This window comes from Bombyx mandarina, chromosome A1, assembly GCF_030267445.1.
Source record: "Bombyx mandarina strain Sakado chromosome A1, ASM3026744v2".
In the NCBI taxonomy this organism is placed as follows: domain Eukaryota; kingdom Metazoa; phylum Arthropoda; class Insecta; order Lepidoptera; family Bombycidae; genus Bombyx; species Bombyx mandarina.
This window is the reverse complement of record NC_143234.1, coordinates 10,231,390-10,255,105: the sequence shown is the minus strand read 5'-3', so window position 1 is coordinate 10,255,105 and position 23,716 is coordinate 10,231,390. Positions and strand designations below refer to the sequence as shown.

The window sequence follows — 23,716 nt, the reverse complement described above, 5'->3', positions numbered from 1 at the left end:
ATGGGCTGTGACTATACACTTGTTTAGTGAAAACTTACGTGCTCACAGCGGAACAGTTTTGTCATTAACAGTGACAAGCTAGCAGATTATAAACTATAAAAAATTGTTAATACGCCATATATGTCGGATCTACTTAGAAAACAGTCAAACTCAATGAATTGAAGGACTTTACTCTATAGTACTCGCGAAAGATCTCGAAAGATCGAAAGAATCAGAAGAAAATCCCTTTGGATTGTATTGCTCATAACTTGATAATGCCGTATCCTGGATAATACAAGATGTTAGTCGGACCACTACCGTTGGTTTCCGAGGAATGTTGTTTGACAGCTGTGTGCTGAGAGTTTAACAGCTGAGCTGTAGTCTCGTCTCAAAAATATTTTTAATTTTTATTTTATTTTAGGCGATTTTAATTAATCAATGATTAATATTTTTTTTATCTTTAGCTAGTTAGCACACATTCGCATATCCTTGAATTACAATATGTTTTTTTTATTGCTTAGATGGGTAGACGAGCTCACAGCCCACCTGATGTCACGTGGTTACTGGAGCCCATAGACATCTACGACGTAAATGCGCCACCCACCTTGAGATATCAGTTCTTAGGTCTCAAGTATAGTTACAACGGCTGCCCCACCCTTCAAACCGAAACGCGTTACTGCTTCACGGCAGAAATAGGCGGGGTAATCCCGCGCGGACTCACAAGAGGTCCTGCCACCAGTAATGTAAGTAAGTAGTGTTACCAGCACAAGGATTCCACCACTGGGACACGTGTCGCGAGGAACAACTTAATTAATATAAAATTATCTCGTTTTGGCGAGTTCAAACCTTTGACGTTATCTGATTAACGATTATCGTTTTTTATTTATTTAATTCACGCCAATAAACCGAATGATTGATTGCGACATTCGGTATATTTATAGCTTTTTTTATTATTTCGTGAGATCATACACTTGCAAATCGGGTTCTTGTCTGTGGTACGTGTGCGCCTCTCGCGTCGGTTTGAATCCGGTTGCATACCACAAGTCATTACTGTGACTGTTGTGTGATGCTCATCGGAAGAAATAGGTCAGATTTTATAGAGAACTCAATCAGCCTTGCCACTGCCAAATTAGTTTTGAGAACTTCATTTTATTCTGCGACATTTTTTCTTCGTGATTCGAGTTTGATTGTGGATACGTATTTACTTACAAAGTATGCACCTACACCTTACATTCGAGTTGTCTGAAGGCTGGTGGCGGTTTCCGCTTTGTACTTACATATAACGAGCATCACTTAATATAAATGAGTTCAATTCGTGAATCCATAGTAACTTTATAATCCTGGTAATCCAATAGTTTGGGTCGTATGTTGCGGGTTTCGCGTTATCCGATATTTTTACCGGAACACCGCGGCCGATCGACTGCCGCCCTTATTGTGTGAGCTCAATGTATTGTGTTAGATAACGCACTCTATGTACGCGGCCCAAGGGGAATCTGAAGCGACATATCGCGACTACGACATATCAGTACGCGGATAATAGCGGCACGAACTTAAACTATTAGAGTATATATATCTACTGGTGGTAGGACCTCATGTGAGTCCGCACGGGTAAGTACCACCACCCCGCCTATTTCTGTCGTGAAGCAGTAATGCGTTTCGGCTTGAAGGGTGGGGCAGCCGTTGTAACTATACTGAGACCTTAGAACTTATATCTCAAGGTAGGTGGCGCATTTACGTTGTAAATGTCTGTGGGCTCTAGTAACCACTTAACGCCAGGTGAGCTGTGAACTAGTCTCCCCTTCAAAGCAATAAAAAACTAGCAAACGCTTGAATGCCACTAGCAATAATAAGCTTGCACATCAATAAGTTCTGAACAACAACATTCGGCACGTCGGTCTCCCGAACGGCGGGCAGCAGTTTGGCTCTGCCCCTGGCATTGCTGAAGTCCATGGGCGACGGTAACCACTCACCATCAGGTGGGCCGTATGCTCGTCTGCCTACAAGGGCAATAAAAAAAATACACTCGCTTGGTGCAGAGTTTTTTTGCATTACGAAACCAACGACATTTCTCACAAAAAGCTACAGCACAGTATGATTCAATTGGTGATTTAAGCTTTGGTCACATAACATGCTCACCAACATCTTATGTTATAGATGTCGTAGGCGACGCCGCGACAGTTGTTCTAAGCTGTGTCTTAATCAGCCACAAAGTATTGTATATTAAAAAAAAAAAGTTCGTTTCTTAACGTCACGTGTGCACGAGATGCTTTAATATAACTTATAAAGGAAAGAAAAAACGTAAACAATATCGTGTGTCTTGGCTTTGTTTTCTATTTACGGTTTGATGTACCTTCGGGCGGTGGTTAATTAACCTTTTCAATGTTGCTAGCTTTTTTACGTACCGACGTAATACTTTATTTTTTACTAGAAAATCTGATCACATATAATTACTACTGTTATAAGTTTTATATATGTATAATACTATAATTTATAGTGACATATAGACCCCAGTTTCTACTGAACTTAAAACGACTAGATTAATAATTATATTAGCACAATACTATCAAATCGATGAAGTAGTCGTGGCCTAAAGGATAAGACGTCCGGTGCATTCGTGTTGAGCGAATCCCACAGGCGGGTACAAATTTTTCTAATGAAATACGTACTCGACAAATGTTCACGATTGACTTCCACGGTGAAGGAGTGTAATAAAAATCAAACCCGCAAAATTATAATTTGCGTAATCACTGGTGGTAGGACCTCTTTTGAGTCCGTGCGGGTAGGTACCACCACCCTGCCTGTTTCTGCCGTGAAGCAGTAAAGCGTTTCGATTTGAAGGGTGGGGCAGCCGTTGTAACTATACTGAGACCTTAGAACTTATATCTCAAAGTGGGTGACGGTATTTACATTGTAGATGCTATGGACTCCGGTAACCACTTAACACCAGGTGGGCTGTGAGTTCGGCCACCCATCTGAGCAATAAAAAAATGTATATTGCATGATATCTAGAGTAAAAATTGAGGTAATGAATGACAATTTATTATAACGTCTTGTAGCTGTCCTACCCTAGAAGCATAACGAGTGTAGTAGGAACTCGACCGAGCTTGCAAGTCGGAGCACATTACCTGGACTACTTCAGAGTAAATCTCCGTTTCCTTGAATCTAGCAAACGTTCTTTACGTAAACTATTCACTAGTTAATTTTGAATTCTCTAAGAAGCGACTTGTATCGTGACTGCTCGGACGGCCGCTGCTGCTAATAAATGATTACTTCATGTTAACGAAGCGCTTACCTTCGGCTCATTATTTATTTGTGCAACATCACTTATTTAACATCGATGTCTTTCAATAAATTATAGTAAGTAGGTAAAGAGCGACGGTATATGCGGAATTCGTTATAACGATTGTTTCCGTTAAAGCATTTACTGTGTAAGTTTACTTTCGATTTTAGCTATAGGTCTTCAAACGTCTAGACTGAAGCTTGTATAGAGCGTGAACTGTAATTTGTACTGGTCGCTTCAATAATTATTAACTATATTCAGAGAGAAGGTTATTTTTATTTTGTTTTAATGTACTTACAACACGTGCATTGACTGTGTTGCCAAAATTATTATTATGTTTCAAAATTAAAAAAATAGATGAGTGTTTGATACAAACCTTCATGCTTAGGATTGCCTTAAACAAAGCTAACCTATAAATGTTACTCGTAAGAATGTAGTACTAGAGATTCCGGACAGAGGGGATATTTGAGGTATAAGCACCATCGCGCTGTGGGATGTACTGGAACGTATATAGGTGTGTCTCCAATCAAGGATCAACGAAAGTCCTTGTCGGTAGGCAGCGGCTTGGCTGTCGGTTTCGACAAACGACTTTTTTTTCCTACATATGCTGATAGCCTTGAGAGGCTATTTCAGCTTCGCCCTAACATGTAGATGAGATCACGGGGCTCAAACCGGAGTGGTGCTAACACTGGCCCTAACAAGAACAGTGCTTCGCAGAATCTACCACCGGATCGGAAACGCGACCCACTGAGAAGATCCGGCGAGAAACTCAGTGTGCTGTGTCTGTGGGTTAACTCGCTCGACAAGGACGGTGACCGGTGCTTGTGGTACCTAAAAGCACCGTTAATGGATCCGTAATGACGTGTTTAGGGCGACGTCGACTGTTTACCATACGGTTTACAGGATCGGGTATGGGTGGGTCTACAGGATCGGGTATGAAACGACGGATGACAGTGACCACTGATGGTGAGGAAGGCCGTCTGCTCACCTGTATTCGATTATATTTCTAATTAATCATAAGGTGCCTGACGAACAACTCTTAAAACGATGTATAGCGTGGTAAAACAATAAGTAGTAACAGTTGTCTGTTAGATTACATTTCCAGAATGTTTCCCTCGCGCCTTGCATAAACTAACTTAACCAACATCATAAACAAACCACGTATTAACGAGACATGTACAAACACTATCCCGCCTATAACGACGTACGCTTATACCGACTTGAATAATGTAATTGATTCTTGTAATGAAACGTCATGTTTACGTGTTTTATGGAGTTCCTTTATAGCGTTCGTTTTAGAAAACGATTAAAAAATAATAAGTTGTAAATGTTTATGTTCCTCGCACCGACCCAACGTCTTGTACTTTGAAATTCTATATCATCGTAAAAGGATCAGCAAAAATTCTGAGCGGCTGGTGCTATGTTTTGATTATCCCTCCTTTTTTTATTGCCCATTGTAGGCCAGGCGAAGCATACGGCCCACCTGATGGTGAGTGGTTACCGTCGCCCGTGGACTTCAGAAATCCCAGGGACAGAGCCAAGTCGCTGCCTACCGTTGAGTACTCTCCGCAAGCCTGGTTTGAAGAAGGACATGTCATAGCGCTCGGGAAACACCGTAGAGGGGAGCTCATTCCAAAGCCGGATGGGACGTGGCCAAAAAGATCTCTGGAAACGCACTGTGGATGAACGCAGTGGCTCCAGGTACTATGGATGAACTATACTCCGGTGGCGGGCGGTGCGATAGTAAAAACGAGATGATGGAATCATCTCAAACAGTTCCTCAGAGCACTCCCCATGGAACATACGGTACAAAATGCAGAGAGAAGCGAACTCCCTTCGCTGAGCCAGAGGTTCCAAACGATCTGTGAGAACGGGATTATAGACAATCCGAACGGCCCTCCTCTGTGTGGATGGATGCATAACTCCTCGAGACATTGTACTTACATACTTTTAGGATTACCGCTTAAACGGGAAAATATAATTGCTTCGTGATAGGCATAGCGGTAGGATCAATCTGTGTTAGTTTAGGGCAAGAAAAAAATATATAATGCGCCGTGGTCTAAATCATGAAACACTCCCGGTGTGTTCGTATCGAGTGACGCGCCAATATCGAACCGGAATCCCGCAGGTAGGTAACTAATTTGCTAATAAAACGTAGGTAGGTACTTAACTGTGTAGTTTCACGAACGACTTTCACGGAGAAGGAATGAGTTTGACTGATTCACGTTGTGGTTGATATCTGTGAGCTACAGTGACCACTACCTACTATTCACAACCAGGTGGGCGGCAATGTCATCCCAGTGTCATGTGACAAAAAAAAGAAATTAGGGATGGTGGTCAAGTTTTTAAAATTATCGAAACTATAGACAATATAAATCATGTTAATATGAAAGTAGAATTTTGTTGAAATTGTTCTTATTTGAAAACCAGTAACTGTGCAAAAATAGTTATTTTATATGAACGTGCATGCTTTTTGAAGTGAAACTTCTTTAGGCGCATGAGGGTAAAATTTTTACAGAACGTCACGCAGGTATGCAACGGAAGTGACATCAAACTACTATTGAAATTATGTACTTGTCAAATCTCAGTAGTAGTAGTTGTTGTATTTTTCCAACTGGAAAGGCAAATGTATCATACCATACAGCCTAATATTTTATAATTTTTTTGTGAAAAATGTTAATAGGTATTGAAATGAAATGAAAAGAATTTGGAACATTAATCAAATAGCATGAAATTAAATTAGTCAATTCAATTGGCAAAATATTAGTCATTTACAATTTAGAAATCTAAACATAATGTGACTGTCAACACTGAGGTTTGAGATTGATATTTGACAGACTTTTGGCGGGAACATATCTTCCCTTTTCCCTTCCTCTAAGTCTCGGAGATCTAAAATTTTAGATTTGTATAAATATAAGCAAGACTTATAAATTAGTTCGCCAAAAAAGTTTCACATCTGACATCTACTTTGTACGCACGCACTTTTTTTTTCGTTATATTTGTAGAACCTTTTAAATATCATGCGCGTAGTGTGAAAATAGCCCCCGAACAAGATTTATGTGACATACGAACATGACGAAATTACGAGGGCTCTTCCGTATGTTTTCCATTTGGCCGCCCAACCCTCACAGCCAAATTCCGCATTCTAAACGTCCTCAGAGTATAATAATGCTATGTTACAGAGCTTGTATGCCTTAAACTCATGATTCGCTTTGGTTTTAGTTGGTTACCGGTAAGAAGGCTGCCACTCATCTTGACATATAAGGTCCTAGTCTCAATTATATTTAAAAATCAGAATCATAGTGCTGCTGCAGACTCACAATACGTCTTATTACCATCAAATATCATCACGGTACATAAGAGCGATGCCGTAAACAATAAGTAGAGTGACGCACGAAGCTAAACCAAGTCGTTGCGTCTCCGCTTAAGATTCAGCTCACGACCTCTTCACAATCTCGCTCTTTCATACGCGGTGTTACCGCAAATGAACAAATATTGGTTTGGCTTGTTATCTAGATTTATTTATCAATCAGCATCCATGCGTGAACATCCGAAATTCAAGTATAGTAATTATTTGAACTGTTCATAATAAAAGTAGGTAAATACAATGTTTTTAGATCCAATGTAATCTCACTAAGGTAGACAAAGACAGCTACGCAAATACGGTCTCATTAAGCAAATTACATGCACTGCTTCTGCTGCATATATAGAACACATACTGCCAAGAAGTCTTGCAGTTTTAAGGGAACCTGTACTAATATATTTGAGCTTTTAATGTATGTTTAATGGTTTGTAACAAAATTGTAGTTGTGTAGTTTACGCATTACAGTAATCCGATCTGAAAGAATACAATAATACTAGTGGTCCCCCGGTAGTCGAAATTCGACTATAATTAATTGAAACTAAGTTTGTACACTTGTATTATGATTTTATTGTCAAAGACTTATACTTCTATAATCAGAGATTTCGCCAAGACCACGCTTTAGACGAATATTAATAAAGATAAACAATATTTAATCTATTCTCAATTTCACCACAGACTATAAGCAATAAGAAAAGTTTAACAATAAACAAATAGTATGCATGCGTGTGTATGTCAAATACATGGTAGTGTGTGTAAAATTTTTTTATTTATTTAATGTATTTTTTATGCATAATTAAAAAAATATATATTAGCATTCTGCACTCCTTCTCTATATTCTCTATAAGTGTGGGAAATTTCATACTCCTCCGTCCGCGCAATTATCGTAAAAGGCGTTCAAAGTTTTTGCTTCAAGTATTAATATATAGATTGATGTGTTTACAATATCAATATATAATTGGCTTGCTAGTGTGTCTGTACTCCAATAAAAATAGCAAGTGTTAAAGCTGTCACACTCGACTCGAGTTGCAAATCGGACTGAGTAATAAGTGTTGCTTAGCAACGCGCGTGCTTCGACTCACAATGTACTCTGATGATGAAGAGGACGCGGATTGGTTCGCAAGCATAGCGGGTTAGATTAGTACGGACTTATACAGACAGCAACATACGTCTTTTTTTAGGTCACAGTTTTTTTATTTAAATGGACAATTATGTGTCGGTAATAAAACTTAATCAATTAGCCGGTTAATAATAATGGGTTGTTAGACACGACGTTGTTTCATCTTGATTAATGATACTGCTAGACTTTAAAGGACGATCTCCAAAAATAATATTAAAACATGATAATACAATTGGAAGATTATAAATTTTCAATCGTGTTAACGTAAATTACAACTATTTATTGACTGCTGCTGATGGAAGGCGCATGTGAGGATGCACGGATTGACACCACACGGATTTGAAGGGTGGGACAATCGTAATACAACACAACCTTGTAAGGTCAAGGTGGATGGCGACATTGTCGTTGTGATCTCTATGAGCTCCGGTAGCCACTTAACGACAGGAGGTCTGTGAGCGCGACACCCCTCCCCCCCCCCCTCTAATAAACTAAGTGTGAATACATTCAGACAATAGTGTACTTTAAGTAGCGTTACGTGCGGCTTTAGAAAATAATTAATCGTATTAACCTTATATTTAACACAAAAACTAAAATCGCTACATCTTATCACTAAATCGCCAACTATTCGTGAATCAGCTGCACGCAACCGACGTAAGTCATGACTCCTTATCCGAATACAAGCTTTCCCACATTTTGAAGCTTTCTTACTCACATATAATCTGGGCAAGCTCGCGAAAACCCTTGAAAATACTTAATTTTAATAATATTTTAAAATTTCACTATAGTTGTGTTTGAAATAGTTTGAAAAATGCTTGATAGTAATAAAAAAAACAATAAAGCTAATCAATAGCTATTGAACAAACTATCTGTTCAGAAACAGAAGAGAAATGGTACTTGACTGGATTGTTTTTGATTCCTTTATACTCACTTGTTGACTAAATTCCCAATCAGATGCACAATCTTTGAGAATGCCTCAAAAACAAAGGCGACCCCGTCTCGAGTCTGCGTCTAAATTTCATCCTCTTTTCAATTCTAATATCTGGAAAGCGAATGTTAATGAACCGCATTGCTCGTGTAGTAGTAGAACTCGTTGGCACATGTACAATATGAATTTGTTATAAAAAAAACTTTCGTTCGACGTTCGTTTTCAACGTAAAAAATTGTTTGAGGCTGTTAGTTGAGTCGTGTTTTGAGTTTTCATCTGTCGATGTTTGTTTTTCAATAAAAAAAAAAACTCACAGACATGGACCAAACTGACATAGTATATCGGATAAAACATTTTTGAACAAAAGCGTTGTTTGCGACGTGACTTTGAACATTTGTGCCAATACAGACGAGCAGGCAAGCTCGCGACTCCCGGCTCCAGACGTGAGGTAGTCACAACTGTATTATGTCGCGGCTGCCCTACCATTCAAGCCGAGATACATGAACGTTTCACGGCCGGAGTAAACAAAACACTTCTCCCCTCAAAAATCCTGGTTCTTCGTCTGCCCATTCACCTTTATTCAGTGCTTGCATGGATAGCGCATGTTGGCAAGTAGTTCGCAACACCGGCTTTATTGCTATATTCACGTCGTTGTTTTCATGGATTCCGGTAAATAAATAAATAACCTGTTAACGTCGGATGTGCCGTGAACTAGTCTATCCAACTAAGCTAATTGAAATACATACCCATTACGGTCTGTTGTATAAACAAGGTTTGTTGAAGTAATTTTTTTGTTTTCCAGAAAACTAAACCGACTTTTAGTCGGGGGGTTTTAGGGGGAAGGCACTCACAAATGCTTGCTTGATATTGTTTGTGGTCGTCTGTCCCCGGGGCATTGTTCTATATTGCTGGAGCTTAAGACACACGGACACACGCACAAGTTGAATAGCAAAATTAGCGAAAAACAGTATTTTTTAATTAAATAGCTTTTTTTTTTGTTGCGCGCGCGGTTCGAAACGTCGACTCAGTTCTTTTTCTTCGGCCGCTAGGAAGCTCGTTACAATTCTTCATTAAGCCGATAGATGGCGTGGATTAGAAAAAAAGGTAATTTTAGTCGGTTCCCTAACACGGTCGTTTGGCCATCACTTCCTTAACCAACTATCCACTAAACTGTCAATCTTCTTGTGGAAATCGCGCAAAATAAGTACCCATTCATTTACTCCCCTCGTCAAAAACTAATCAATAATTTAAAACAGAACAAACAGAGCTTAGGTACTTACGGTCCATCTGCGCTATTCAGAATCAATACTTCAATATTAATAAAAGGGAATATGAACCGAAAAATAATCATTTAACCAAATACCTGATATCAAATTTCTGTACAAAAAACCGTCACGGACGTACATATAAATTATAGCTCTATTCTCTGATGAAGACGAGCTATTTTTCCTTATTCCAAAGCGATAGTAAAGTTGGTATTGCTATCCCCCTAAATTGGAACAATGATTAATCTAAGCCCCATTGGGATGTCATAAAAATATGATATGAATAGAAATTCGGGGTGTATTATGGGGTTGCCTATGGTAGTTATTACACAAGTACAAGATTGAGGGCTTTGTAAATACAGTTTCATCTACCCTCTGTTTGTTAAAGATTGGATGATGAACAAATATATTACATATTAGATTATGTTTTATATCGCCGTAGATATGCAATATTATGGTCCATCTGACGTTAAGCTGGTATTGGAGGTCATATTTACCACTACCTAAATATCTTTCCCCACCCTCACACATACTCGTTGGTCCTCAATAAAAATTATAGAGTAAGTCACGTATTATAATTAAACAAGGCTTTTGTATCATTAATATCAAATATACAACAGTCATAAACTAAATGAAAACCGATTGTCATAGATTAGAAACTAGAATAATTAAATTACTGTTTGACCGGTTAGCATTTCAATATTTAATTTCAATCAAGTCGTTCTCAAACCTCTCAAAACATACATTATGTATATTAAGTATATATATCTTCTGCGTGCTCTCTTTGGTAATTTTTACTATTATAACTAGTTTAATAACCAAAATATACGTTAAAGTCAAAATGTCGGAATACTACGTGTAATTTAAAAGGATCTTAACGAAATAAGTCAATATACGGTATATAAGTCAATATAAGGTGTAACTATACTTGAGACCTTAGAACTTATATCTCAAGGTGGGTGGCGCATTGACGTTGTAGATGTCTATGGGCTCCAGTAACCACTTAACACCAGGTGGGCTGTGAGCTCGTCCACCCATCTAAGAAAAAAATAAAAAAAAAAATAAAAAAAATACGGAAATATAACAGACACCAAATTGATTTATCAAAATCCGAAGTAACATTCTATTTTCAAACATTCGTATCTTCGCTTCCATGGACGGCAGACGTCTATAAATAACAAATATAATTGCAGATGCAATTTAATCTCCGGATGTTTCAATTTAATAATTTATCGTTTTGTTCAGTTTGTTTAGAGGAGTTGTAGCATTGACAGTGACAGCTGTACGATGCTCATTTAGTGGGAAATCAATTTACATTAAACATGACGACTGATATTAAAGTAAGCCTGTGAAACTTGTGGCCGTCGCTACGATTACTTCTAGTCGATAATGAATCAAGAATACGACAAAACTTTTTATTAAAATTCCAGATGAAAGCACTTACGGCCAACTGAAGTCAGTAGCCAAAACTCGTGTACAGTAAGACCGGAGATCGCGTTCCGATTGAGTTTGTTGTCCACGCTAGCCTCTACACCAGAATGCACGATGCTCTGCGGTGGGGTCTCGTGCGGCCATAAAAAGTTACATCATTCAACAGCATAAGGTGAAAATGAAAACAATTAAAAAATATCGTTAGTGCGTACCGTGAAGTATGAAGCGCTCGCCAGAGGTCCGTTCCTAAACAATAAAACGGCTATTGTTTTATTTCAGCAGCGGTCGTCATGAAAACGTAATAAAACGTAAAATGGCCTATAAACCTGACCTGTTGGAAGGCATCAACCTTGTTATATCCAGTATGGGATCTTGCAGCCTTTACTGATTGCCAGGAATTTTGCCTTCGTCATAAACATTATATGGTTCTGGAAAAATTTAAAGGCTAGGTTTTACTGTTTTGAGTTATGTTGGAACATTCGTCTTGCGGGAGCGATGAAACATCCAGAATCCAATTGGAAATAAAATAGACAGATCAACTATAATCTTAACTTTCATGATTAAAAAGGTATAGAAACAACGGCGATGGAATAACATCGACTGATGAACTTAAACCACAAGCCAGATGTGTTAGGGAGAATCAGTACAGTCTCTTGCTTCAGTAAAAAAATAGTTTCGCTGGTTTGTGAAATACAGAGTAGTCATTCCAATGCATTTGAGATTTCGATCCCGAGGTTATGGATGGGAGGCACGACATCACACTTTGGCAACAACTAGAGTTGTCGTCGTCCGATCCATGGCAGTATGTAAAAGCTTAAACAGGTCAGTCGTGATGAAGTCCATAATAATTTCCAACAGTAAAAAACCAAGAATCATAAAGATAAATTTACCTGCTTCAATATTCTCAAGAATTCTCCCGAAGCATTACACTTTTACTGCTGACTCATTGTTCCATCAGAATGAATGACACAAAACGTTTTTTGTGCAGTTTGAGTCATTCTACGCATTCTTGTAGTGTGGAATTGTCTGTAATTATGGAAATTAAACATTGTCTAGAAGAATGAAGTGAGTCAGAGGAACTTCAACCGGATTCTCAGATTTCGATCATCAAAACTCATTTCAGAGTTCGTTCAGAAAAATATGACCGTAAATAAATAACACTGGCACCCTCACCATTAAAAAGCAGCCGGGTTTTACAAAGTACTCAACAAACTAATAGAAATGTCGATCATTTTTTCTCACTATTAAATTGATTAGGTAGTTTAATGTGAAAATATTACAGATTTATTTGTCGAAACATACAATAATTCACAGTTCAGAGCCTGACTCGGGTGGTTTGAATGCTGAATAAAGCTCTTGATGTGATTTTGCAGTGACTTTGTAACTTTCATTAAACAATTTTTGATGAAGTGTATATACTACTTAGTTATTGACTCGGGTGTAATCGATATATATAGCATGATCTATACTAAGATTATAAAGAGGAAATATTTGTTTGTTTTGAATAGTCTCCGAAACTACTTAGCCGATTTCAAAAATTCTTACACTGTTTCGACGCTACACTATCCCCGAGTGACATAGGCTATATTCTTTTTAAAAAAAAATAAGGGATCCTTACTAAAACTCCAATAATGTTACGAAAAGTAGAAAAATTATAATATAAAAATTATAATAAAATTGATAAAAACAAATATTATTTAAATGAAAATAAAAGTTCATTAAAACAATAATTATTATTCAAACCATCTTTATAATTTTTAATTTAGAAATTTTGTTTAAAGACCCGAGCGAAGCCGGAGCGGGCCGCTAGTCTATATATATAAAAATGAATTGCTGTTCGTTAATCTCCCTAAAACTCGAGAACGGCTGGACCGATTTGGCTAATTTTGGTCTTGAATTATTTGTGGAAGTCCAGAGAAGGTTTAAAAGGTAGATAAATATGAAAATGCTCGGAATTAAATAAAAATAACAATTTTGTTTTTGTTTGATGTACCCCCCGTCGGACGCATTCCTTTTGTTTGTTTTAAGTTTATTTTATACAAAAGTTTAGGTCTTTTATTTATCGTTTGAGGCACTACGAAGTCTGCCGGGTCAGATAGTATTGAATAAAACTCTTAATGTGCTTTTTCAGAGACTTTATAGCTTTGTAACGTTCATCAAACATTTTTTTGATGAAGTGTACAATATACTAGTTATTGACTCGGGTTTAATCGATATATATCTACATAACTTGATACAAAATAAATGTGTTCATCCTGATGAGAGTTCCACTATTTCCTGATTAATCATTTGGCTGCTCCTTCAGATTGGAATACAATTTCAACACAGACGCAGGACTGTCATACAAATTATATTAGAATAGTTAAACACAATGTAGTTGGGTAGAAGACTTGAGTTGTGTAGTTCCGTTTATACATTCTGTACCTACATGAATATTAAATCGTAGCGCCGCTGCGGAGAAATGTTACACCGTAACGCAACTTACAAGTCGGATGAATAACTGCTATTTTGTAAATCTATACTTAATTAATATTATAAACGTGAAGAGTCTGTTTGAACGCGCTAATCTCAGGAACTACTGGTCCGATTTGAAAAATTATTTCAGTGTTAGATAGCTCATTTATCGAGGAAGGCTATAGGCTATATAACATCACGGTAAGGCCAATACAAGTGGAGCACCAATAAAGAATGTTTCAAAATAAGGGTTTAAATATATTTTCAGTTTCTACTTAAATGAAGTGGTGATAAAATTTAGCGTTATGCCAAAATAACTATTCCACGCGGACGGAGTCGCGGGCAAAAGGTAGTCATTATTTTAAGTTTAATGTTTCGAATTCGTAACAGTTACCGGTCCACGGTCAATAAAATGATGAACACAAAAGTGATATCAATCGGTACAAAATTACATTCTGCATTTTTTAACGAATATTAATTACCATTGGATTAAGATTCATTTAGCTTAAACAAAGGTGCTAAGGAACTTAGCGCTGGTTCTTATAAAACAAAATAAATATTGGTTAGTAAATAAAAAAAGTATATTAAGTAGAGTTAGTAAAATAAATTTATTTTTGTAATCGAAAACTTCATAACAATATTGCAGTATAGATGCAAGTGTATATGTATCACTGATCACTATTAATAGTTTGTTAGTATTGAGAATGAGTGAACTTCGTGTAACGTAAGCCGTAATAAAACTGCTTGTGTACAGTAATGCAACTTTTTTTTTTTTTTTTTTTTCGGGTAGAGGGCCGAACCTCCTACGAGGTCCCCGCGCAAAAGGGGCGCGCGGGGTATGTGAGACTCAACGATCTGCATGGTGTTGTGAGCAGACCGCGGGCCCAAGGGTTTTAGGACCCACCCACTAAACGACTCCCCTGCACTCTTACACCTGACGTCCGATCCCCTCTGAGGTCAGAACCCGGATGAGGTGGGGGGCTACCGCGGTCAACACTACAACCAGACGGCGCGGCTCACCCCAAGGACGCCCAGCCGACGGAGCCTTCGAGGCGAATCGAAGGCTCTGAAACGTCGGCCGTCTCGGTACGGCAGACCGTCGGGCCGCCCAGACGGTGCCGCTGGTGTCCCGGAATACCCCGCTGGACCAGAACCAGCCTGCCGGGTCGGGACGCGATACACCGTCGACCGGTCGCTCTATTCACTCCACGGCAGCGCGCTAGAGTGCTGGTAGCGCGCCGCGCGGCCTCACCCCCTCAGGTCGCCCCTTGACCTTCACCGGAGGGAGGCCGCTACCTACAGGGGCCGGGACGTACGGGCGTATTCCCGCCTCCGGCCCCCGGCTCGACGGCGACGGATCGGTGCGGAAAGGGAAGAGCTCTCCCTCTCTCGCTCCGCCGCCTCCTTCTGCGAGATGGTGGACTCGCAGAAGTCGAGCATCGCCTTCCAGGACGCGTCGCTGCCGTGCATCGTAGCCACGACGCGCGGCAGCGAGAGGTCCTCTCCTATGACCGCGACGAGGGCGGCGCGTTGCTCGTCGAATCCAGAGCAACGCGCCAGTGTGTGTTCCGCTGTGTCATCCTCGTCGCGGTCCGAAAGTAATGCAACTTGCAACAAGACTTTTTTATTTTTTATTGCTTAGATGGTTGGACGAGCTCACAGCCCACCTGGTGTTAAGTGGTTACTGAAGCCAATAGACATCTACAACGTAAATGCGCCACCCACCTTGAGATATAAGTTCTAGGTTCTCAGTATAGTAACAACGGCTACCCCACCTTTCAAACCGAAACGCATTACTGCTTCACGGTAGAAATAGGCAAGGTGGTGGTACCTACCCGTGCGGACTCACAACAGGTCCTACCACCAGACTGATTACATTTCGGTATAAATGTGGACCGGTGACGTCACAGAGCGACGTCCGCGCTTGCGTTGCGTTTCACTAACGCTTCGGAAACGATATTCATTCAATTTTCACTCGGTTTCATAACGATTTTAAACCTACACGAACCAATGGAGAGATGAAAGCTTTTATTATTCAATCCTTCCACTTAGAGGCGTTTATTGGGGATTTTTGTGAAACAAATTCGTGGGCGAGTGCCTCTATTCAAAAAGGGCAGAGATTGGAATCCGTTTTCAATTTATATAAAAGTGGCTTTTATTGCGAGAAGCTTACGTCCAGCGCTGGACAAATGTGAGCTAATAGTTAATGATAAAGTCATAGTTAATATGAGTTGTGTTTAAGTCTACATACACGACTGATTGCTTTTTGGGAATACAAGATCATGATTGTTTTCATTGCGAGCTATAGTTGACCTTTGGTTATATATATTTGGTACTGATTTAAAAAAATGTTCACACTATACCAGCACGTGTCTCTCGACAGCTAAATGTGCAGGTCTTCTACAGGATGCCACTGTCGCCACATTTCGTCTGTGACCCGACCCCGGGGGGAACGAAGGCTTCCCATGTTCCACTCGGCGGCGTACGATGTTTACTCAAGGATTTACCTGCACTATCGAGTCCTGTGACGCGTGCGTGCTGCGTAGTCTTAAGCAGTGTCAATGATTAGTGACCCTGCGTATTCCGACGTGGGGATCCCCGGGGGAATCACCTTTTTTTTACATTTGATACTCAAGATCCAGTAGTGTATTCCGGCTACCGTAAATTCCCATGTATACGTGTTCACCCGAACATTTTAACGTGAGAACGTAGAATGTTGAAGGCGTAAGAGAGCCCACTGAGTTTCTCACCGGATCTTCTCAGTGGGTCACGTTCCCGATCCGGTAGTAGATTCTGCGAAGCACGGCTCTTGCTAGGGTCCGTGTTAGCAACACTCTGGCTTGAGCCCCGTGAGCTCACCTACTCGGCGAATCTAGAATAAACCCTCGAGGTTACTAGAATATGTAGGAATAAAAAAAGGCTTTAAAAAAGCGTAAGACTAACTGTAACGAAGGGTTTACAATAAGGTCCAATTCTTCAAACAGGAAATATTAAAACAAACAAACACAATAAAACATAAACTTATGCTAATTCGCGAGAACATGTGCTCCCAGCAGCCCAGCGCGCCGATCACTACTAGAACACATAACGACATTCAAAAACACTCAAACTCAGTCGTGTTGAAAGCTAATTAAAGTTAGTTGTAATAGATTCAGTGACATTCGGTTAATGTACTACGTTCATGTAATTACAGAAACATTCCTCACTCGACACTTCCCGAATGCTCTCGAATAACTAATTTCTCATAGTCCTATGTACAGATTAGAGTGGATAAACACATTTTTTTTATTTGATCAAAGTGACTCGTTTTTGCTTAAAATTAGAATTGCATCGATGGGTGAAGATTCACACTGTCTGGTGTTCAGTGGCACAGGTATCATAACGTATTTTCATACCCGATCCTGTAGACTTAATGGTAAACAGTCGTCGTCGCCCTAAACACGTCATTAAGAATCCTCTCGATCCATTAACGGTGCTTTTAGGTACCTCAAGCACCAGTCACCGTCCTCGTCGAACCCGTCGCTTGCGACGTAGAGCTCGACGAGTGAATTAACCCATAGACACAGCCCACTGAGTTTCTCGCCGGATCTTCTCAGTAGGTCGCGTTTCTGATCTGGTGGTAGATTCTGCGAAGCCCTGCTCTTGCTAGGGACAGTGTTAGCAACACTTCCGGCTTGAGTCCCATGAGCTCACCTTCATGTTAGGTTGAAGCTGAAATGGCCTCTCAAGGGTATCAGCAAAAGTAGGGAAAAAAACGAATGCCACCACGCACCTAAAGACATGAGATCGAATTCTCAATTGTATTGTATAATGGCCTGTCCCTGTCCCACTCTAAAAACTGGAGCGCGAGAATGCTTCGCCATAGATAAATGATATTAAATGACATATACATACACTATATCGATAGACAGCTGCAACTATCCATCAGAACTTATCTTACGATCTGTCAATACTAAACAGCGTATAAAACCAGTTTGAGGTTACTGTACTATTTAATTTTATTAGGCGCATTTTGCTTTAATTATTCGGAATCATGAGCATTGGTGAACATTTTAAATTAAGTTCAAAAGTTTTATGTGGGATAATAGTAGAAATAATATTACTGTTTCGTTTGGTGTTTTTATTATTCATTTAGTAGGTTTAATATAAAACTTTGAAAATGTACTGTTGCTACCGTAAAACGAACCTCTTAATTGTAATTACACGGTAAAATATTTAAATCAATTGCATGATGTCTCTACTGCGCTACTAACATCCCTTTCATCTTTACCAGTCACACGATCTGCAGAAAATTTTAAATTTTATTAAAAAATAAATCGATGCCGTATCTATACTAAAATTTAGTCTACCTAAAATTTAATTACAAAAACTTCTGTCGTTGACTTGATTGAAATAATGGAATAGCGTTTTGAACCCTTTGAGGTATTTTAAGGTTTCACGAGCAGACCATTACGTCAGCAATTAGAAAATTGAATAAGTCCTTCTTTCAAAAACAAATACACACTATTTTCTAGAAAGAGATTTATATTTTACTAGAATATCTTTTATTATATTTTTATTTATTTTTATTGCTTCAGTAGGCAGATGAGCATACGGCCCACCTGATGGTGAGTGGTTACCGTCACTCATGGATGTCAGCAATGACAGGGGCAGAATCAAGTCGCTGACTACCATTAAGTGGGCATGACAACATGTCCGGGCATGACATTGGACATAAATGTCATCCATCTCGAAACATCAAGTACAGGTACTGTATAAGTGATGTCCCACCCTTCAAAACAGAACAGAAATAGATAAAACCGTTGTACCTAGTCGAGCGAACTTACAATGTTCATTGTTTTCAAAAATAGCCTGTTAACAGTGTAAGTTAATAGCATTAATGTCAAAGTTGACGACTATTGTCCACGATATTCTCGAAAAAGAATCTTCACTAGTCATTCGGAGCACTTTGGACTCCTATTTTCAATAAGCAAACAATACATTTTCGAAGGGTGGGGCAGCCGTTGTAACTATACTGAGACCTTAGTACTTATATCTCGAGGTGGGTGGCGCATTTACGTTGTAGATGTCTATGGGCTCCAGTAACCACTTAACACCAGGTGGGCTGTGAGCCCGTCCATCCATCTAAGCAATAAAAAAAAACATATTTCTAATACATCTTTAATTTTGATATTACCTACACATGCAGACGAGCACGGAGAAAATCTGATGGAGAATGATCATTGTCTATAGCATCGGGAATGTTCGCTTCAAATAGGTAATTTCGATTTTTAGCATTTGATTTATAAATTGAAATAATTTGTAAAAGCAAATAAATCTTGAAGTAAGCGCTGTCCAAAGTCGTGTTTAACCAGATCGAGTTCTAAATAAAGCAAAACAAGCGAACGTTCCCTTGTTCTTATTTACGTAAAGTTGACGGGATAGGGACGAGAAGTTACTCCAAATTATCGATAGCACAAAATAAAAGATGAATAGGGGTAAATACAGAAATGAATACACTTTACTGGTGGTAGGACTTCTTGTGAGTCCGCACGGGTAGGTACCACCACCCCGCCTATTTCTGCCGTGAAGCAGTAATGCGTTTCTTTGAAGGGTGGGGCAGCCGTTGTAAATATACTTGAGACCTAAGAACTGATATCTCAAGGTGGGTGGCGCATTTACGTTGTAGATGTCTATGGGCTCCAGTAACCACTTAACACCAGGTGCGCTGTGAGCTCGTCCACACATCTAAGCAATAAAAAAAATAAAAAAATAAAACCTAAATATTTAACTTAGGGCAGATTTTAGGTTAGAATGAGTAGTAGACGCCAGGCTTTCGTATTCTTTTACGTTTAGAGGTGTCCGGAACCCCTACCCTTCTTGAAATGTAAGTTTAAAGTCTTAATTACATTAATATACAATGTGTCCTAGCAGAACGCATAATGCTTCGCGTGAGATATAAGTAGGAAATGGTGGAATGCATCGGTCTGTACGTCCGTTCTCCATGCCTCCCCACTAGTTGTTACAATATGTAGGTAATAATATAATATCTGTTTGGTTATATATGTATGTATTTTTTTTAGATATGTATTTGAAGTCATTGTGGCCTAAAGGATAAGACGTCCGGTGCATTCGTTGTTGCGATGCACCGGTGTTCGAATCTCGCAGGCGGGTACCAATTTTTCGAATGAAATACGTACTTAACAAATGTTCACGATTGACTTCTACGGTGAAGGAATAACATCGTGTAATAAAAATCAAACCCGCAAAATTATAATTTGCGTAATCACTGGTGGTAGGACCTATTGTGAGTCCGCACGGGTAGGTACCACCGCCCTGCCTATTTCTGCCGTGAAGCAGTAATGCGTTTCGGTTTGAAGGGTGGGGTAGCCGTTGTAACTATACTGAGACCTTAGAACTTATATCTCAAGGTGGGTGGCGCACTTACGTTGTAGATGTCTATGGGCTCCAGTAACCACTTAACACCAGGTGGGCTGTGAGCTCGTCCACCCATCTAAGCAATAAAAAAAAATATATTTTCGTAGTTGTATATTTCAGAGAAAAAAATACTTATGGTTTAATCATGCATCGTTACGTAGAATTACCCCAGGTGCGGCTATAATTAAGTAATAATATGGTTAAAAAGGATTTTTTTAAGTTTATCGATAGTTATCGCAACCCTAAAAACCGCATTTACTGAGGAACGCTGCAAATGACTGCGTGACAAGAGAATATCGTTCAAGACTCTCAGGACCCTTTGTCTGCCTTCACATTATCGATATTTTAAATTCACGTCACTATAAAACTCGTCGGTGCATGCGAGCGTACATTTTGTATTCTGTATCGATATATTTTTGTGCTCTATCGATGTTTTACAACACTATTTTACACGTGGTCGTTATTGTACATACAGTAACATTTTATGATTTGTTTTTTTATTGATTATTTTATTTTGTCAAAACCAGTAAATATCGTCTTTAATTTTTGACCGAAATAACAATTAGAAGAAATTCCAACGAATTTCTAAAATCATAAAAAGCAAAAGAAATTACCGGCGTAAAATTACTCGAGAAAGATCTACGTTGAAAAGTTTATACAAGAATGAATATTTCTATTCAGAATAGAATTAATAATTAATTGTTTTTCTTGTACGCTACGGAAAGCACAACTGTGTTATAAACACACACACACACACACACACACACACACACACACACACACACACACACACACAAACACACACACACGCGCGCCCCCATTTTTACCCCCCATTTTACCTTTACAATCACTATTATTCAAGATGATCCCCTCAACTCCTTTTTTCATCACACCTTCCGCCACAGGAGCAGAATTCATCCATATTATCTGGAACCGCTGCGTTCATCGACAGTATGTTTCCAAAGATCTTTTCTGCCACGTACCATCCGGTTTAGGAATGAGTTCCCCTCCACGGTGTTTCCTGAGCGCAATGACATGTCCTTCTTCAAACGAGGCTTGTGGAGAGTACTTAACGGTAGGCAGCGGCTTGGCTCTGTCCCTGGCATTGCTGAAGTCTATGGGCGACGGTAACCACTCACTATCGGGTGGGCCGTATGTTCATCTGCCTACAAGGGCAATAATAATAAATATATTCTATTTGCTGAAAATTACGTTAAAATTTTCTGCTGTTACGTAGATAGATACGAACGCTGCCAGATAGAGATATTTAGATTTTTTCGTGATTTCCACCAGTATTTATTTTCCAAAATCTAAATATAGTCTTTATTAGTGAAGTAAAGTGGGGCAATGGGCGTTACTCACCTCGATGCAGTAACGGGGTCGATCGCACTTTTTCTATAAAAACCACATTTTAACGGGTTTGCAAGCGTTCGTTAGTTACGGGGTTGCCAGATGATCACATTCTGTAAATATTTATAAAAGGATTTTGGTAAATAAAAAAATCAGATGACTTAAAAAAAATTATTGCCCTATAGGCAGACGAGCATACGGCCCACCTGATGGTAAGTGGTTACCGTCGCCCATGGACTTCAGCAATGCCAGGGGCAGAGCCAAGCCGCTGCCTGCCGAATGGTCCGATGTGAACCGATTAGTCACAGATCACGATATATGTAGAACAGTGAAGAATTAGAATTTTTTCATGACATGAGTTCTGAGTGTCCGCTCTTATACTACGACCACTGTTCCACCCATTAAATAAAAATGCATTGCTGTTTCGAGGCAGAAATATGTGGGGGTGGTGGTACCTACTAATGCGGGCTCACAAGACGTCCTACCACTAACATAATGCTTGACTTGCTATTTAATTCCATGATAAGATTTTAATATCCTCTTCAGAAAACAGCTCAGGCAACGATTGAATTTAACAGAAGTGTCCTTTTAGAGATATTGTATGAAAATTTGACTCAAAGCCTAAACATAAAAGAATTTTTGGCATCGAACAAGTCTTAAAATAAGTACCGAACTCAAAACTGATGTAATTATCCTAAATAATGTTCACGTGTGCACAATCTCCCCGACACTTAATAAAAATACTGAAATTCTGAAATATCTTTACGCACTGTCAACACTAACAGTGTCCGTAAATTAGGTTAATCGATGTTTTCATCCGGAATGTTTTGAACGTGGCGCGATCTGCAGTTTATTTTAACTGAAAGATAATAAAATTCGTTCTATAAACACTGTCTGATTTATTTAAAAGGGCTTAGTTTAGTGCTAACCGTTTGGCGTAACAAGATCACGGTGTGATTTAAATTCGATTCCGGGTGTTGGTTTTTTGAACTAATTTCAGTTAACGGAGCGTGTGGTCTTTTTTTTATTGCTTAGATGGGTGGACGAGCTCACAGCCCTGGTGTTAAGTGGTTACTGGAGGCCAAAGACATCTACAATGTAAATACGCCACACACCTTGAGATATAAGTTCTAAGGTCTCAGTGTACTTACAACGGCTGCTCCACCCTTCAAACCGAAACACATTACTGCTTCACGGCAGAAATAGGCGGGGTGGTGAGCCCGGATGGCTACTACGACCGTGCATTCCTGCCGCAGAGCTTACGCGAAAACAATTCTTGAACCCCAGATCTCAAGGAGCACGGCCTCACCTACTCCAGTGACTTTATACCGAATGAGCTGTGAGTTACCGTGCCCATTCACAGCATTAAACAAATTGAAGCGTCAACGAGTAGATTATATAGTTATGGGTGCTAAGAAATTCCGTGTTCATTATAGTTGTTTAAAAAGTTATTTTTTAAATAACTTAAAAAAAACCGCCCAACGTGGGGCTCGAACCCACGACCCTGAGATTAAGAGTCTCATGCTCTACCGACTGAGCTAGCCGGGCTATAGCTCCTTGGACGAAATTTATGAATGCTAAATATCAGAAACTAAAAACTAAAAGTAATTCGTTCTAAAAATAACCGTTGAACTTATCATGAAATGAAAAAAACCACGAATGTTTAAAGTAATACATATTATCATAATTATTTTTTATTAATTTGTTTACTTTTTATCCATATAAAGACATCAGCCAAATCGAACGTCCCTCGTTTGTGAATATTAATAGTGAAAGAACCTCCAAAAAGAGATCTATTCTCGGACTTGATAATTTGCTTAAAATACGCCGATATTACATATATTTCTGTACTGGAGAGAATCGAAATTACATTCGACATTATAAAAATATTCGAGAAAAACATTAACTCGTTAAAGCATTAAAAATTTAACTAAATGAACGGATGTGGAATTGAAATTTCGTCGTAAAACTGGACCGCGGGCGAGACGGGCCGCATTCAGGACGACCCGTTGATTGTGTGGGCTGCCTTCTAATTCGTAAGCGGACCGCCGCGGCGCCGGCCGCTTACGAATTTGAAAGCAGCAAAAAAACTCAGCGTAAAATCATAAACATATAAATATTCTATTATAATTAA

General features: G+C 39.2%; 1 protein-coding gene and 1 non-coding gene across 2 annotated transcripts in view; one reads left to right on the top strand and one right to left on the bottom strand.

Annotated features, from left to right (window-relative positions):
- LOC114253462 (uncharacterized) overlaps positions 1–23,716 on the top strand; it is a 562,226-nt gene that overhangs the window by 137,908 nt on the left and 400,602 nt on the right. The window lies entirely within an intron of this gene.
- Positions 23,058–23,130, bottom strand: TRNAK-CUU (transfer RNA lysine (anticodon CUU)). Its single transcript has one exon. It is a non-coding gene; the product is annotated as a tRNA-Lys (tRNA).